Source organism: Anolis sagrei, chromosome 1, assembly GCF_037176765.1.
Source record: "Anolis sagrei isolate rAnoSag1 chromosome 1, rAnoSag1.mat, whole genome shotgun sequence".
Lineage (NCBI taxonomy): Eukaryota > Metazoa > Chordata > Lepidosauria > Squamata > Dactyloidae > Anolis > Anolis sagrei.
Genome location: NC_090021.1, coordinates 226,536,357 through 226,544,138, shown reverse-complemented (window position 1 = coordinate 226,544,138; position 7,782 = coordinate 226,536,357). Strand labels below are relative to the sequence as shown.

The 7,782-nt window shown below is 39.3% G+C and overlaps 1 protein-coding gene across 1 annotated transcript in view; it reads left to right on the top strand.

Moving 5' to 3' along the window:
• Nucleotides 1-72: 72 nt before the first annotated feature.
• Nucleotides 73-7,782, top strand: part of MAP3K2 (mitogen-activated protein kinase kinase kinase 2) — a 43,553-nt gene continuing 35,843 nt past the window's right edge. The window contains exon 1 of the mRNA XM_060774000.2: nucleotides 73-511. The gene's annotated coding sequence lies outside the window, so the exon portion shown is untranslated. The remainder of the gene's footprint in view (nucleotides 512-7,782) is intronic.

Genomic DNA, 7,782 nt, shown 5'->3' with positions numbered 1-7,782 from the left:
CGGCGATGACACTTTTTCTCCTTGCGAAGTAAATACGTAACGACGTCGACGTGCTCTACGTCAGGGGTTCTGCGTAAGGGGAAGGAGGCGGAGTTAGAGAGAGAGCGCTTGAGGAGGAAAAATAGAACAGGGGGAGGGAAAAAGCTGGGGCCGGAGAGGTGACGGCGGCCCGCAGGGTTCAAGAAGGAAAGAGGGACGGAGTGGGGCCTTCCGCGAACTCTTCGTAGTGCCCCCCTCCCCGTGGAAAGGCGCGAGGCTCAGGCGGTGAACGGCAACGACAAGGCCGCCATTCTCTTCCCCCCCTTCCTCGTCCACCCTTCTCCCTTCTCGCCTCTCTTTCCGTGTTGTTCTCTGCTTATTGGGACGGGGCTGCCAGCTCGCCTTCCTTCTCTCATTCCTCCCTCCCTCCCCTTTGCCTGTTTCCTGGGACAAGCCGGGGACCTGGACCCTTCCAGTGTGGAGGCCCTGGAGGCCTTGGGGGAGTTTGCCCGCCTCCTCCTCCTCCTCACAGGTACGAAGCGTGCGTGTGTTTTGATTTCTGGGATCCTTGTGTGTGTATATATTTGGGAGGGTGTTGCCTCTAAGGCAAATCTATTTACTTATGGTATTTTGGTCTGACATTTTTAAAATGTGTGTGTGTGTGTGTGTGTCCATACAACATGCATGTATGTATGTGCATTGCACACATATCTGTGCACATACAGGTTGTCCTGGCTATTTCCAGTCACATTTCAAAGATGGAAACTGGGACATCTGTGGCCAAGCACCATCAGAAAATGGTCAAGATGCCAACACACCAAGCCAGGAGAAGCAGTTTGATTTTTCCTGTGTCTCCAGAGAAGGGCATGATCCCCCGTTCTCTCCTCTCCTTCCTGCTGGTTTTACCTGAGTGCAAATACTTTTGCACTTGGATCTCAAGTGTGTATATCAGGGGTCCACAAACATTTTAAACAGAGGGCCAGATCACAGTCCCTCAAACTGTTGGAGGGCCGGATTATAATTTGAAAAAAATGAATGAATTCCTATGCACACTGCATATATCTTATTAGTAGTGCAAAAACACTTAAAATACATTAATTAAAATGAAGAACAATTTTAACAAATATAAAATTATTCATATTTCAATGGGAAGTGTGGGCCTGCTTTTGGCTGATGAGATAGGGTTGTTGTTGTTGTTGTTGTTGTTGTTGTGTGCTTTCAAGTTGTTTAAGACTTAGGTTGACCCTGAGCGAGGGCCAGGTAAATGAGCTTGGAGGGCTGTATCTGGCCCCCGGGCCTTACTTTGAGGACCCCTGGTGTATATTGTACATTAATAGCAGATGAGTTTAGAAAGTAACTGGAGATATTCATGGACAAGCAGTGACTGTGGCTGCTAGCTATGTTTGTTTCCTCCTTTAACAGAGCAGAATAATAATAATAATAATAATAATAAACTTTATTTATATCCTGCCACCATCTCCTCTAGGGGACTTGGGATGGCTTACAAAGGGAAAGGGTAGCTCAATATACAAAATATTTACAACATATTCTCGATGTGTTTTGGGGGGTACGGGGAGGGATAACAAAAGTAATAATACCCAGAATGATATGTTATATATGTTAAGGATGCATGTATATGTATGGAGATTTTAGGCCCCTTCCACACAGCTGTATAAAATCACACCCAACTGGATTATATGGCAGTGTGGATTCAGATAACCCAGCTCAAAGCACATATCTACCTTGATATTCTGGGTTGTATGGCTGTGTGGAAGGGCTCTGAGCATCTCTCAGGAGTGCTTTAGTTGTGTGTGGCTGAGTAACGGGATGCTGGACTCTATGGCCCTTGCAGTCCCTTCCCACCCATTGCTTCTGTGCATTGCCTTTGAGGAGTTCACACACATAAATACACATGAATACACATGTATACACAAACATATGCATACATCCTTGACAGCATATAATTCTGGGCATTATTACTTTTGGTATTCCTCCTTCAAATGTGTGTGTGTATAAAGGGTGTCCCAAAAGTCTTTAGACGTATGAAAAATTAACAGACATATTATATTTTATCTATATTACACATGCATTTAAATTTATTCTTGCAAATATATAGTACGCAGACAATGTTTTTACTTTTTATATTTATTTTTTTAATTTTTTTAATTAAGTATTATTAGACAATTTATAAAAAAATATTTCCCCTATATGACTTACATCGCTATATATAGGCAATCCCCAAGTTATGAGCAAGAGCGGTTTTGTAGGTTTGTTCTTAAGTTGAATTTGTATGTAAGTTGGAACAGGCACATTTTAAAAATGTAGCTTACAGACATGCATGCATGCTTTGGATAGCACGGGGAAGGGTTACCACTCCTGTGGTGTTTGTTTTGTTATCTGTGCCCCTGCTCAGAAGATTGCATCTAACTTTCAGCCCCTATGATAATTGGACTTTGAAAAAAATTCTTGTTGTGGAAACAAGGATTGGTGAGAAAGCTTCAGTTGAGACACCACAATAATTCTCCAGGAATGAATTTTATTTCTGAGGGATAGATTTCTCTCATTTCCTGTTGTCTCATCCCTGTTCTTAACCATGAATCGTTTGTAAATAAAATGTTTGTAACTTGGGGACTGCCTGTAAATTGATTTAAACTAACTTCTGCAACCTGCACCATTGAAAAACAACTGAAATGATTAAACTAAAACATTGAAATGTACTATCCATCTCCCATTTCAAAGACACACAATGAATATATTATGAACCAGCTCATCTTATAATTTTAGACCGTTTCTTCATTCTATCTTACTATGACATGTAAAGAACATTTTGTAAAATTTTGTAATGAGTATTTTGTAAATAAAAATGTATTGAGCTACAATTTCCCATATGCCCTATGTATGTTGACCTTTGTGTGTGTACGTATATGTATATATGTATCCTTAACAACATATAATTCTGGATGTTATTACTTTGGGTATGCCCCCCCCCCAAAAAAAAATAAGTATGCACTCTTGACAGGATTAAGTATGGCAAAATGGCAAGAAGAACTTCGTGAAGTTTGTAACTCTTGTGCTTTGATAAGCGGGCAGTACATGGTTGCAAAGGGATGACACCTTGCGCCTGCAATTTAAGATGGAATTTGTAACCCTGATTGTGAGAACATTTATGATGATGATGATAACATTTACTCCTCAATCTAAATGTATTGACTCAGCTGTCAAATAGTCATCATAGCAACTCCTTGCTGTTAAAGTGTGTATATTTTTTAGTGTATAAGGTGGTGCTGCTGCTGTCATACCCAAATCAATAATTTTGGCCTCTAAACCTGCCCTCAATTTATACGTGAGCATATACAGTAAATCCTTAACAGTAGGTAATTCTGTACATTATTATGTTTAGTACTTCCACCACCACCCCAAAAATTTATGCACCATCCAAAGGATTAAAGTAGAGGAGTGTGGTGAAATGGCAAGGGAAACTTCAAGTGAGGTTTGCAACAACTCAAAAAGGCAAGCAGTGCATAGCTGTGCAGAGAAGACACTTGGAACACCTGACATACATTTGTCATTCAAGGTGGAATTTGTTACTCGGATTATGGTAGCATCTATTCCTCAATATAAATGTACTGACAGCTGTCATATAGTCACTACAGCAGCTATTAGCTGTTAAAGATGAATATGTTTTTGGAGGGGTCCCCTGGATATGGTGCTGTTGAGTCTGATATAGACACACCTGCAAGTTTAGTTCGGCAGGCAGTCTTCTCCCCTTTTCTACTTTAAATTGGAGGAAAACAGGAACAAACAAAATAAACAAACCCCAAAACCTTGGGAGAGTGTCTTGTCCCTTGTCTGGAATGGCATTTGAATAGTCAATGTGGAATAATAAAGACCCAGGTACTAAGGATGCTCTAGGAAGAAAGAGGAGGAGGGCTAAAGAGGGTTTTCTTCCACTGCAGATCTGAATGTTGTCATATAGTTCAGAAGTAATGGGATCCCTCTTACTTTTGTGGGAATATTTATAAAATACTTTAGACTTGGTTGTATCTTACAAAGCAAGTGAGGCTTGGACTTCTGATGTATTTGGATGGACAATATGGTTCAACGCATGTGAAGTTGGGACTTGGTTCTCTGTAAAGAACTGGGGAAAATCTGTGGACCCAGACTGTGCAGTGTCACTTGCAGATAATAGTGTTTATATGTGCGTTGATTTGTCTGAATGTGGGCTATATTATAGGAAATGTAGCCTTGTTTCACTCCCTGGTCCCATTACTATATATGTGAACCTGGAAGTCAAAGAATCAGATCTGAATTAGAAATAAAGAAAAGCCTATGATATTTTTTTTGCTTAGAATACTATAGGGTAAGAAATCACAAATTATTTAGTGTTGCGGGAAATGTGTAGAATTAGTATTTTTAAGAAGAAGGAAAAGTCAGAGGGATTAGAAGTAAAGAAATATAACTGCAACATGTTCAAGGTGTAAAGAATATATCTTTCAAAAAGCAACGTGATATAATGTTATTCTGTTGGTATGATAGTAAGTTTCAACTAAGAATAGTGTGTCTCCTCTGAATAAATGACTGGAGGAGGTAATGGGCGGATGAAGAAAAACAAATTGAAACTGAATCCAGACAAAACAGAGGTGCTTCCCATCAAGGGTCCTAACCTGGGGGTGAAAGTGTACCAACCAGTTCAGGATGGGGTTACAGTCCCCCTAAAAGACTATATTCGCAGCTTGGGAGTGATGCTGAATCTGTCTCTTCAAATATAAGCCCAGGTAGATGCGATGATCAGGAGTGCTTACTATCAGCTTTGGTTGAACGCCAGCTGCGCTCCTTCCTAGATTTGGAGGGCCTATAGTGCATGCGCTGGTAACCTCAAGGTTGGACTTCTGCAATGTGCTTTACATTGGGCTTCCTTTGTACTAAGTTCGGAAACTCCAGTTGGTTCAAAATATTGCAGCCAGACTGGTTACAGGAACATCTAGGAGTGAGCATATTACACCTGCCCTAAAGTCACTCTAATGGCTTCCAGTTAATTTCTGGGCAAAGTACAAGGTGTTGGCTTTTAAAACTACATGGTTTGGGTCCAGGTTATCTAAAGGATCGCCTTCTCCCATACAATCCTCCATGAACACTTAGTTCCTCTGAGGGGGCGATTACTCCAACCAGCCAGAATTCAACTGGTGACTGTCAACCAGAGGACCTTTTCATCGGCCACCCCAAGATTGTGAAAAACCTGCCGGAAGAGCTCCAAGAGCTAAATAAGTTGTCAGAATTTAAGAACAATTTAAAGACCTATCTCTTCTGGCAGGCCTACCCAGACAGTTATTAAGCATGGATTTTAAATGTGTGTCCTTTGTTTAATCTGTGTGTTTTAATATGTATATTTTATGGAAATACATTTTAATATGTGTATTTGTGGTATTTTTACAAAGTTTATGTGTTTTAATTATTTTGTAATCCGCAATGAGGAGAGGTGAGTAAGAAATGATTTTTTTAAAAAGCTATAGAACCTAAAAGGTGTATACCAACTGATGAGAAATCATAATTACTTGCAAAATATTTCATTTAAATACATTTTAAGAAGCATTATAAGATGGCACAAATTCTCATGTCAGTAATAATGTTTTCCTACATAAATAAATCAATGAGATCCCAGTGTCTGGTTGTTAGTATAGGCAGAGAAAGTTAAGTAAATTATAGTGATTCAGTGGTGCTGGAGAGTGGAAATGTGCTCTCAGGAACCTTGTCTCTGCTGATAACTGTTCACTTGTGAGATTATGAGAGTTGCATATCATTGGGGGGAAAGTGAACACTGGATTCCTTTTTGCTCAGAGTTGTGAAGTGTGGAACTACATGTAAGGAATTTCTCTGGCTTCCGCTATTACTTGGCAAGCAAATTCTTTGGAGTTTGCCACAACATTGTTGGTTAGAAGATCAAAGCCTAGAGATGCTGACCACATCTTGGGAAGTTTATGTTGAGGAATGTTTCAGGAGGAGGCGTGAAATGGATAGTGAAAATTCATTTCTATTAAAATGAGTTTTTACAGCATATGTAGAAATTTACAGTTTGAAAAAGATCTCTAGCACATAAAATGTGTCTATGTAAACTCATGAATTCTTCAACACATGAAGGTCGCATTTTCAGCAGAATAGTTTATTATTGCAGTATTCATAAAAGCTTTAGTATTTGATAGACAAGTCATTCTAGCATTATTGTAACTTTTATTCTTTTCAAGAATAATCATTTATAGTTGAAGGTTTGCATATTTATTTATTTATTTATTTCAAGCATTTATAGCCTGTCCTTCTCACCCCTAGGGGAGAGGGGACTCAGAACGGCTTACAATAGGCAACCATTAGATGCCGAACATTAAATTAACAAACATGATTAAAACAATCATTAAAACAATTTAAACTTTCAGAGATTTAAAATTTTAAAATATCACCAGTTTAAAAACGTGATTCATGATCAGTTCATTTGCCAGTCGCAATGGTCAATTGTATTCAAGACACTGTATCTATTGCGTAATATGATTATAGATGACCATTTGCTCCCTTGTGTTTCATTGCTGTTTGGTCCTTTCTCCTCTACTCCCCATACTCTGTATGTGTTTGCACATACCAACTTGAGGCATCTATTTTGAAAGCGGACTTGTATCCATATGCTACCACAAATGGATTACTTAAAGTGTCCTCAATGTGTTGATGGCTTTTGCATTATAACTGGCAAATGGGGCCTGTAGCAGAATGTTCCAGTCAGTTGGACATGCCTTTTCTACAGTACGTTGTTCTATTTCTACCCCAGTTTTTCATTCCTACCATACCAGAAGGCCACACTCCAAATTTACTGAGCTCCCTACTCCATCATTAGTTGATTTACTGGCATGCGCAGGTACCATCTATGAGATTTATACGTTTGTTAAAATATTTGTGTCTTAACCGATCTCATAAGATCCTGGGTGTTGTATAGATGAAGAATAATTTAAAATAGCAAAGAGCAATGTAAAACATATATGTGCAGGTCAAACCAAAGACTTTGATAGAGTCAGGTATTAGTTTATTATTGAAATGTATTGGCACAACAGACTTTCAGAAGAAGGCCTTCTTTCATGTCTGTGGGTAATGTTTTGCTCCAACTGGTGAGACACAGAGGAGGCCTCCATCAGCAGATCCATCTCCAGAAGGATGTATAAAGGAAGAAATTCCTTGAGGTATCCAAATATCAGTCCATTTAGGGCTTAAATATAAATACCAGCTCCTTGGATTCACACCAGATGTTTATAGGCATCCATGCCATTCTTTATGCTGTAAATCTTATCAATCTGTCTGAGATGTAGCATATTGCACTAGGCAGTCCCAAATAGAGAACACTATTAGCCAAGCAACTGCCATTACATGAACTACAGTTTATCCTCCACTTTCATGGGAGTTAGGAAAACAGAACCCCATTCGCAGATGGAAAAACGATGAACAGAGAAAAAGCTATTTTTGACCAGAAAAATGAATCTAGGAATCTCTAGGTCCTCTAATGCAACTCTGTAGCCTGGAAGTTGATTACAGAATTGCCCTAGTGGACCTAAAAATTGGAAGACCTAAGAGACTCTAGATCTTTAACATGACGCTATGGTCAATGTATTAATCAAATCCATGAATAAACTTATCTTCAGATGTGGAGGGATGACTGTGCTATGTATGAAAAGCTTGTCCTTGTCCCAGATTGTGGCTAGCAAGGTAATCGGAGCTGATCCCAGGTACTTTTTTTTTTTGAGTGATTGCAAGTCGCTCCTGGTGTGAGAGAAT